Source organism: Dreissena polymorpha, chromosome 5, assembly GCF_020536995.1.
Source record: "Dreissena polymorpha isolate Duluth1 chromosome 5, UMN_Dpol_1.0, whole genome shotgun sequence".
NCBI lineage: Eukaryota > Metazoa > Mollusca > Bivalvia > Myida > Dreissenidae > Dreissena > Dreissena polymorpha.
This window is the reverse complement of record NC_068359.1, coordinates 8,519,363-8,530,222: the sequence shown is the minus strand read 5'-3', so window position 1 is coordinate 8,530,222 and position 10,860 is coordinate 8,519,363. Positions and strand designations below refer to the sequence as shown.

Genomic DNA, 10,860 nt, shown 5'->3' with positions numbered 1-10,860 from the left:
TTAATTTTGGGCAATTTATGTCTTTTACATAGTTATTAAAGTCTTCACTACTGCAATCATTATTGTGTTTATAAAGAGACTGATAATACGATGCTATTGAATTAAGGAGACCGGTTTGGTCAGTTATTTCACTATCATCTTCATTTTTAGTTTATATATTGATGTTGTTAATGCATTATTTTTTCAAGGCTACAAAAATATCTAGATGGCTTTTCACCTTGTTAAGTCCACTGAAATTTGGATCTTAGCATGTATCCTTTTAAATGTGTGCTCTGACTATTATATATTTCAGTTTTTAAATTTTCAAGTTCTTCAGAGTTTTCATCTAGGAAGTTTTCTTTCAACTCTTTAATTCTTGTTAATAATTTGCTTTCTATAAGTTTTGTTTCTCTTTTTTATAAGACCCATATGAAATAGATTTGCCCCTTAATTCCATAAGCAGGGTTTCTAGTAAAAGTTGATCACTTATCGTAAACTGTAATTCACTGTCGGGAATATCGTTTATATTTTGATAATTATAAATGGGTAGTGCGTATTGAACTTAAATATCATCAAATTATTTGTTGATTTCCTGTACATACATTATGTCTGACAGTAAAGAATTATTATGTTTCCAAAGACCTGGTTTATGAGGAAAGTTACTAAAGGTTAAGTTTAAAGTAATTATCGAGTGGTCCGATTGTAAACATGGTTCAATTCCAGTGGTTTTAAAGTGTTGCAAGAAATCTTAAGTGATTATAATAGATCCAGCCTAGCCTGTTGTATCGGATTTTATATTTACAAGGTAACAATATTTGTATAAATAAAGTTTAAAAAATATATTATACATTTAGATGGGATAATAATATGAACATTTTTTTTTAAATTGTCAGTAGCAATGAGTTTCCTCGACATGGTAAAAAACGAAAAATTGAGAACGCTTCCCGCAAAATCAAAAAAGGAAGCATTATCAAAAATGTACAATAGGAGAAATAATACTTTCATATAATTGAACAAGCATTTTAAAAAAGTAAATATGTTATAAAGGTAGATCATACCCTTTAATTCCTACTTATGTACTCTTCTTCAATGAAGAAGAATATCTTGGGGAGAAAAAGTGTTATTTTAATCTTTGTACCTTGGTTTCAGTTTTATTAAACTTGAAAGTGGATACAACAAGGTACATGTAAGGAAAAACTCACTAAGAATAATATATTGTAATTATTCATAAGTAATCATCAGGTGTAAGATGTTCTCAAAATTATTGAAAAACAGAAACTTAACTAAAGAAGCTAGATACAAGGCGATTCAGTCCAAACAAAGACCCGGAAAAACTGCAATAGAGTAAACGTATATGCTCTTAATGTTGAAAAAGTAATATATTCTACTTCTTGCATGTGTGTGTGTGTGTGGGTGTGGGTGTGAGGGTGTGTGTGTGTGTGGGTGTGTGTGTGAGGGTGTGTGTGTGTGTGTGTGTGTGTGTGTGTGTGTGTGTGTGTGTGTGTGTGTGTGTGTGTGTGTGTGTGTGTGTGTGTGTGTGTGTGTGTGTGTGTGTGTGTGTGTGTGTGTGTGTGTGTGTGTGTGTGTGTGTGTGTGTGTGTGTGTGTGTGTGTGTGTGTGTGTGTGTGTGTGTGTGTGTGTGTGAGTTTGTAAAACCTACCAACCGGGGAAAATCGTATGAATACACACCAACAAACCGGGGAACACCTACCAACCGGGGAATTCCCCGGTTGGTTTTAGGCGAAAATCTCTAATCTACGTGAATGAAATACCAAACTGTCAATTTAAATTAGAAATCCAACGCCTTCCCCGATTAGCGGGTTTGTGGCATGCACAAAATATACACAAATCTTCACCATATTACAATCGAGTGTGTATCCAGGCTTATAACAGTTCCCCGGTTGCGCTGTTTAAAAATCATACACTCGGTATTTATATCATTTAGTGAAAGTCAGTTGGAAAAATGGAGTTTCGAGCGAACAAACGCATTAAACTAAGGTAAGTTTTTTAATTATGTTTATAATTTTTAATTACTATTAAAAAGCGCTTTTATGTAAACGTTAAAGTAATACTGGAAGACGAATTCTAAAGATCGATTTATATAAATATCATTTGATTACAAAGCTTGTTTTACGGTACATATTTCAAGAATATATTTTATAAATATACGTTAAACAAAGTAGAGCTCTAGGCAATTTTTAGCTCGACTATATATATACAGTGGAGCTATCCCGGCGTCGGCGTTAGCATGAGCGTTAGCGTGAACGTTGGAATGTTAAAGTTTGCGTACCACCTCAAATATTGTCTATGTCCCTTGACATATTGCTTTTATATTTTGCATACTTCTTTACCAACATGACCCCAATCTATAAACAAGAGCAGACAACTGTAACAAGCATCTTGTAAGAATTATGGTCACTTTTTTCCACTTAAAATATGCATATTATTGATAAATCTTTGTGAAAGTTTACGTACCACCTCAAATATTTTCTATGTCCCTTGACATATTGCTTTTATATTTTGCATACTTCTTTACCAACATGACCCCAATCTATAAACAAGAGCAGACAACTGTAACAAGCATTTTGTAAGAATTATGGCCCCGTTTTTCCACTTAAAATATGCATATTATTGATAAATCTTTGTTACAGTTTACGTACCACCTCAAATATTTTCTATGTCCCTTGACATATTGCTTTAATCTTTTGCGTACTTCTTTACCAACATGACCCCAATCTATAAACAAGAGCAGACTACTGTAAACAGCATTTTGTAAGAATTATGGCTCCTTAGTGATTTTGTTATTACTACACATGCCTAAATACATATTATGTATATCATGAAATTAATGTAATTTGTGTACAAGGAATTAATGTCAATGTGTTGTACTAAATGGTTTTATGAATAACGAACTTTTTAACTCTGACTAGATTATGTGTTATACCATTTTTTATTGTTGTTGTGAATAGGCAACACAATGACTACTAGATCTACGGACAGCCAGGAACCAGGACAAACAACATCCGTACATACGGAAGAAGTCGATGGGACGGTTTGTAATATTTCACTATGTCGAAGCTACTAAGGCGTATTTTCTGGTTTGGTTTAGTCTTCAGTGAAATAGGCGTAATTTTGCCTTAAATTATATTGTGCCAATATTTATTCCGGGTGATGCTAATTGGTATTTGGGCTTAACATAACACGTACGTCGATGATCATTATATTAATATGTTATGCGAATTTTAAAAGAATAAAATATTGTTTACCAGTTGTAGTGACTTTGAACTACTTGTCTTTCAAAATCTTCATATACACAAAGAATTTAGAATTTACACCTGTCAATGAAACTGGTGCGCATGTGTATTAACCACTGTAGTTTATAAACATCGACTACATCATAATCACAAAAACGTTAATTATCGCTTATCCATTAATTTTAATTTTCAGTGTAAGACTTATACGCTGCCAATTACTGTGTATGAAACTCTGAGACATTAAGAAATTTAACTTGCGTGTTACATATGGTCATTGGTTGATATTTCATCTTAACGACAAAAAAACAATAGCGTCTACTCGATATTTTGCTATACGATACATTCTGACATGGGTAAGAAAAGATAGTTCATTTTACACCAACCACCGCACAATACATACATGATTTACCGTGAACCACAGTCCGTTCACCAGTTCTTTTTTCTTCCAACACATTTGTCCAGAGAAGTACAATACCTTTCATTTAACCGTGCATACATTTTGTCTTATTAGTATCTGTAAAAAAATATTCCTTGTATACTTTTTCGAACTTTGATAACATGTTTGGAACAACCTGGTATATGTTAAGACTTGCTACGTCGGTGTATTCAGCCAATCTTTAAACAAGCTTGATACGTTCAAGATAAATAATCAAAGATATGTTAAATTTGAAACCGTTTTGTTGAAATTGATCATTTAAATGCAACCTTTAAAAATGTTTTATGGGTGTTTTTCAGTTTGTTATTATGTCGACAAAACAAGCTATCAATCTGTTTCAAATCTTCCCCAATGACAGTGAACGGCAAAAAATAAAACATGTGATGTAAGATAAGCAAAAGTAAACTATTTTGGACGAAGGTTAATTAAACTTGTATTATACCATCGGTTGCAAACATTTACACAAAATTCTCATGTCACCTAGATTTTCTACATCTTAATAAAAAGCCACATGAGTGATGATATCAATTGAAAATGCTGCTACTAAAGAATTGCAATTTCAACTGATACTAAGTAACGTGGATGTATGAATCTTACTCTATTATTGTCTCATTGAATTGTGTTGCAGAGTACCGAAACTAAAGAACATAGCGACACTGCACACGAGTACAATTCACAAGATGCAGCAGAAAATATGTTGAACAGTGAATCATCGGATATCGATGTACGTAAACTTATAACGATTTTGTGATTGCAATACAGTACACACATTTAAACATTTTATCTAAGATTATATATAGTTCCGATTTTTTTCAAGCTCTAGTACCGAACTGTAATTAAGACATGCATTCTGGTAAGTGTTATGTTACACTTACACATTTTTATGGATGTAGTTCACCAACAACAAATTATGATGTTGTGATATTTTCATATTTTTATATGATCTCACACACAGGAAAACAACTTTATTTTACAGGATAGTGACAATGACAAAGACTATATTCCGGAAGAAGGCGATGCATCGTCAGATGAGTCGATAGTTGTCGAACTCATACCAAACATTCAAAGATTTCAAAAGAAGACAGCGTCAACACTACCTCCTGTTGAATCCTTGCAATCTCGTGAACGTGACGAATCATCCGCAGAGGCACACAAAACCAACATCACCATCGCTCAAACAAATAACAGTGAATACAGACATTACGATAAGAGATTTTATTGCATGTTTTGCGAAAAGGCTCAAATAAAACTAAAAAAAACATTTGCTTTTGCAGCATAAAGATGGGCAAGATGTGAAAGATCTATTAAATACGGAAAATTCAGCAGAAAATAAAAAAATGTATGAACAAATAAGGAACGTAGGGAACCATCTCCATAATGTTAAAGTATTGCGAGATGGCCAAGGACAACTATTTGTGTCATACAGACAAAGTCACAATCAACGCGTAGCTGCAGACGAGTATGGACCTTGTCCTTACTGTTACGGGTATTACCCGAAGAAAATCCTGTGGAGGCACACTCAAAAATGTAAGTTTACAATGCGGCGTGATCAAGAAAACGACTCGCTTTAGAGAGCAGCCTGCTATTACCAAAATCAAAAGAAGGAAGCACTATTTTAAGACGAGTAATCGAGTCCATGAGAAACGACGAAATAAGTCGCAAAGTCAAAAGTGATAATACAATCCTTGCATTCGGTGAAAAACTCTGTACAAAAAGGGGCCATGATAAAAAGCAACACAATTATATTAGACAGAAGTTAAGAGAAGTTGGTAGCTTGCTGAAAGACATGCGATCTTGTCCAGGCAATGTTGAAATGTCTTTGGAGAATTTCATGTATTCAGATGCTTTCAAATTTATTACACAATCTTGCAAAAACGTTGCAGGCTTCGACGGAAACACCAATACTTATGCTACACCATCATTAGCCTTAAAGATTGGCACAACGCTTCAGAAATGTCTAAAAATTCTAATTTCGAAAGGAATCGAAACAAACAACCAGGATCTGCAAACAAGGGCTGAGGAGCTTTCCAAACTATTTGAAATTAATTGGACGGATGACGTGTCTTCCAATGCCTTAAGAACACTTCATGAGGCTAAGCAGAACAGTCAGAAAGAACTGTTGCCATTGGCAAATGATGTCAAAGTAATGTCTGAATACTTACGACATGAAGCAGAAACACATGCAAATACCTTACAAGAATCAGCAAGTGATTGCGAGAAAAGGCAAGCATGGCATAAGTTGTCTGAAATCTGCTTATGTTTAATCGAAACGATTAGACGATGTGTCAAAAATGACAGTCGAAGAATATTCAAAAAACAAATTGACAAATGACGATGGAGAATTAGATTGATGTTTAACAAAACTGGAAAAAAACCTATGCCGTTATTTTTACCGTACAGAGATTATTGCAAAACGAGGTCGAATAGCTGCAGTACTGTTTCCAAGACAGGTGAAAGAAAATATCGACCTGCTCATACGCAGCAGAAATTCTCTAACAAACTGTTTAAATAGTAAATATCGTTTCCCAACAAAATCTGCATCATCGCATATTCGTGGGACAGATGTATTACGTTCAATTGCAATTGACTGTGGAGCTGAACATCCGAAAAGGCTTCGTTCTACAAAGTTAAGGAAACATATTGCCACAATGACTAGGCTTTTTAACTTGTCTGAAAATGAAATAGACATTCTAGCTAAATTTCTTGGTCACGACATTCGGGTACATAGAGAATTCTACAGATAACCAGATGGAACCATGCAGGTTGCCAAAGTCAGCAAGCTGCTCATGATGATGGAAAGTGGACAAATTACCAGAAATTCTGTCAATTCGCTAGACGATATTGATGTGGACGACGAATGTATTGTAGGTATGTCGCATTTTTAGTGTTAAATTCATACAGTAAACTTAATGTTAATAATGGGCTCATTACCGAACTTGATTACCTAAAGTGATAAAAAGAATTACAAACATTTTCTGAAATATACTTGTGTTATGCAAGGCAATTCTTTTTTATCGGAGACGACCAGGTAAGGCGGAATTTAAAGTGTACACTCATTTTGTGCTCAGTAAGGTTTACATTGGCTACTTCTAATTTTTCAATTTCAATGCACTAACTGCATATTTATTTGGTGTGCTTCGGTTGTTTCCATCATTGTTATATTATAAACTATATATATTTTTTGATCTTGTGATTTACACGACAGATGAACAATATTCTTCTGAATTATCAGAAAATGAAAATACTGAAGACCTTGAAACTCTTCTTCCCAGCACCAGTCAACCAAAAATAACAGACAAAGGTATGCATACACATGTGAATGCATTTAAGTTATGTATCTCCAAGTTTCTTATGTTTCTTAGAACATGATTTGCTTACATGTAATTGTTTGATTCATTAGGCAAAATAATGTTTCCAAATTTGTCGTGTGACATCGATGTCATTATCAGGTGCCGTAAGTACCTGGACGCTTTTGTCGTAATTTTGCTATGAAAAATTGTACTGAAGTATATATATTTAATATGGATATCTTACACATGGCAGTTAGCGACGTCATATGGTGTTTTATCCATGTACAGAAAAGGGTACTTCAAATACCAGGAGAACAAAACAAGCAGCCAAAAAGCAACGGAGTGAAGACGAAAACAGGAGCTGTTCACAGACACTTAGATCGTTTTTTGATAATTGGTAAATTACCAGGGAAAAAATCATTACTTGCATGTATTGAAAGTGAGAATGACCTTCACAACAGAAGTTGGAAAAATGTCAAAGACTTTTGCATAAATTTAATTGAAACAAAAAAGCGACGGGGACTTTTAACTTAAAAAAATATAACACATATAATGCACGTTTAGGAGAATACGTTAAAGGATGAAGTTGCCACATGTGTTTTGTGTGTTTTCTTGTTCTATATACTCTTTTCGAAAACGATATATGTGTGCTTATTGTATTTGAATGTTTTATTAATACGGTTCAGTCAAAAACGATATTTGTTCATAATCATATCGCCGAACAAATTAGGATTGGTATATAGTTCGGCCAAAGAGTGTTTCTTTGTACTTTCTATTACGAGTTTCTACGAGTTACTCACTATACAAGTTATTTTTTACCCCAAACTTGGTGAATATGAATGAATATAGCAAACATGATAACAAATCAATCTAGAAGGCTAAACGTTCAGAGAAGGCACAAAAAAATTCAGTCGGATAAATGGAAACAAACATTTTGTTCAAGCATAACAAACAAACACTTTTAGATATAATAAGATAAATGTAAATAACATAAAAAAACTACTGCTAAACTACTGCTACAATGTGAAGTATACAAATGAATATTTTGTCAATTTTACAAAATTTGTTTTGAATGACAGGTGTCTGACTTGCAGTTGAGTACTTAATAGTTATTTTAAAGTAAAAATTTACCAATATGTAAACTATTGCGTAAATATCGCACTAGAATTGATTAAATAGTTGTTAAATATTACAATAATTTCCTACACAGACTTTTGTGTATTTGTTTTGCGTGTAGATATTCACATTAACTATCAATTCACATATTTGCTTTGTGTATATAATTGGTATGTTTATTTTCAGAATTGAGTCACACTGTTATAATTTCCCTGTTGGTACATATTATTTTTAAGTTGGCACCAACAAGGGTCTAGCAATTGATTCACATGTGCACTCCCCAGTAAGTATATATACTATAATGTAAGTGATGCAAAATAATATTAAACTACGTGTTTGATAAGTGTTTGCTTTGGTACATATTTAATTATTAGTGTTTTTATAAAATGATAATGCTGTCAAAGTCAGCGATGATTATACGTGTATAACAACATTAATTATAACTTTTATATTGTTTTCAACAAATAATATATGGTTGACACATCGGCATAAATTTTCAGTGCTTAAAATACACTCTTTCTATTGTATTTTATGCAAAAATTAGGTACATAAGTTGGTTTACATAAAGGTAGTTTGAACAAAATACGTGAATTCAAATCTTGAAAAAAGGTGTTTGGTTTGCAAGGGATAACTAAGCGATTGCCAGTGACTATTTTCCTTAAAATATAATCTGTTATTTCGACAGGTAGAATTTAATGTAAGTTCATTATTAACGTTAACCCGTTTTTGGCATTCTCTACTCAAACAAGTTCATACATACTGTATTTTTTTAATACAGCACATGTGTAATGGTATCACAGTTGTAGAATTGGAATTCATATATTATAACAATAAATACTGATCATTATTCAGATTGACCTACCGCCGTAGACTAAGTCACTGGCGCATCAAAATGCATTGTTATCAAGTCGTTTTGCTAGTTTACTAAACTATTTTGTTTCTCAGGCCTCGCCACATTCGTTGTGAAACGTTCATGATTGTTTAAAGTTACAGATTTTATTATTTTTGAAAATGCAATAAATGTATTTAAGACAATTTAAGTGAAGTGGAAGTTGCCCTGCGTGTGAATGAATTTTCTGATGTTAACCTGTTTCAGGGGATTAAATGCATGAGTTATTTTATAATGTCAGAGTAAGGACAAAGTAAATTTACACTACTCAATCTACATGCTTATGGGCAGTTCTACTTTAAGGATAAAAAACTTCATAGTAGGTGAACATCGTGAATATTTTTTTCTGATGGAAAAAAGGAATTAAACAAATAAGCCGCCTCCCCCTCTCCTTCATTCGGTTTGACAAATAGCGTGGCCTAAAACAAAAACATTATTTTTTAGTTTTAAAAACGAATTGTATTCATTTGTTGATTAATTCACCATGATTGATATGGTATAATGCAGCACTTGCATGTTTGTAGTCGGCTTATAACTAATAAAGTCATAAATGTATTGTTTGATTTGCGTTATGTCTCGTATGCTTATTTTGATGTGAATAATATTTGAGTCAATCAAATGAGGCATTTTTGCAGAACTTATATAAGGTCATATAATAAACATATTTAATTTAAATATTGTTTCATACATATTTTTTTCAATTTTTGTACTTACTTAAATATTATCCATGAACGTGCACGCCATTGTCCTATCAACAACGGTACCATGATTACACACAATTACCCCTGTTGGTAAACGCAAGTTCCCCGTTGGACATTATTGAAGTTCCACAGGGATAGCGCGCTTAAGTTCCTCTCTTGGTTAACACAATTCCCCTGTTGGCACACATTAAAGTTCCACGGTTGGTACGCACATAGTACCCCTGTTGGTATACACCGTTCCCCAGTTGGAACACATTGAAGTGCCACAGTTGGAACGCACTAAGTTCCCCTGTTGGTATACACCATTCCCCTGTTGGTACACATTGAAGTTCCACAGTTGGTACGCACTTAGTACCCCTGTTGGTATACACCGTTCCCCAGTTGGCACACATCGCAGTTCCTCATTTGGTACGCACATAATTCCCCGGTGTGCATGTAAAATTTTCTTTGATTTATTACCCTATTTATCATAATTGTTATGTCAAAATCGTATTTTAGGTTCGAAACTTGTCTGTTTTTTATCACTTTCAGCTTTCTAGAATATGTGGAAATGGTGGTCCCCGGTTGGTAGGTTTAGAACACATTTCCCCGGTTGGAAGGTTTTACAAGTATGTGTGTGTGTGTGTGTGTGTGTGTGTGTGTGTGTGTGTGTGTGTGTGTGTGTGTGTGTGTGTGTGTGTGTGTGTGTGTGTGTGTGTGTGTGTGTGTGTGTGTGTGTGTGTGTGTGTGTGTGTGTGTGTGTGTGTGTGTGTGTGTGTGTGTGTGTGTGTGTGTGTGTGTGTGTGTGTGTGTGTGTGTGTGTGTGTGCGCGCGTGCGTGTGTGTGTGTGTGTGTGTGCACGCGTGTGTGCATCTGTGCACGTGCGTTGGTGTGTGAGTGCGCGTTCGTATCTGTAAAGTGTGTGTTTGTCAAATGTTAACAGCTTATGTGCTTCGAGTCGTTAGTACTCGATTTACACTGTAACCAAAAAAAGGGGGCTGTGTCATATAACAATAACAACAACAAGAAAAACAACTTCATGGCACCTGTCGACTTAACGAAGCTACAATACTACTCGGTCCATACTAATATGCATACATAAACAAACGACTAATGTTTTACAAATATAATATTGTACAATGGCATATTATGGGTAATTGTTTTGTCACGCTATATTCCCCATTAGTATATCTAGGCCTCTAAATGAGCAAATATA

At 34.1% G+C, this 10,860-nt stretch overlaps 1 long non-coding RNA gene across 2 annotated transcripts; it reads left to right on the top strand.

The window, feature by feature from the left end:
• The first annotated feature begins 1,438 nt into the window (after positions 1–1,438).
• Positions 1,439–9,520, top strand: LOC127832199 (uncharacterized). 2 transcript variants are annotated; one of them, XR_008026738.1, is made up of 6 exons: positions 1,439–1,977; positions 2,949–3,031; positions 4,298–4,393; positions 4,646–6,537; positions 6,902–6,970; positions 7,248–9,520. It is a non-coding gene; the product is annotated as an uncharacterized LOC127832199 (long non-coding RNA). The 2 variants fall into 2 exon arrangements; XR_008026737.1 differs by having other exon boundaries at positions 1,440–1,977; positions 6,875–6,970.
• Positions 9,521–10,860: the final 1,340 nt, after the last annotated feature.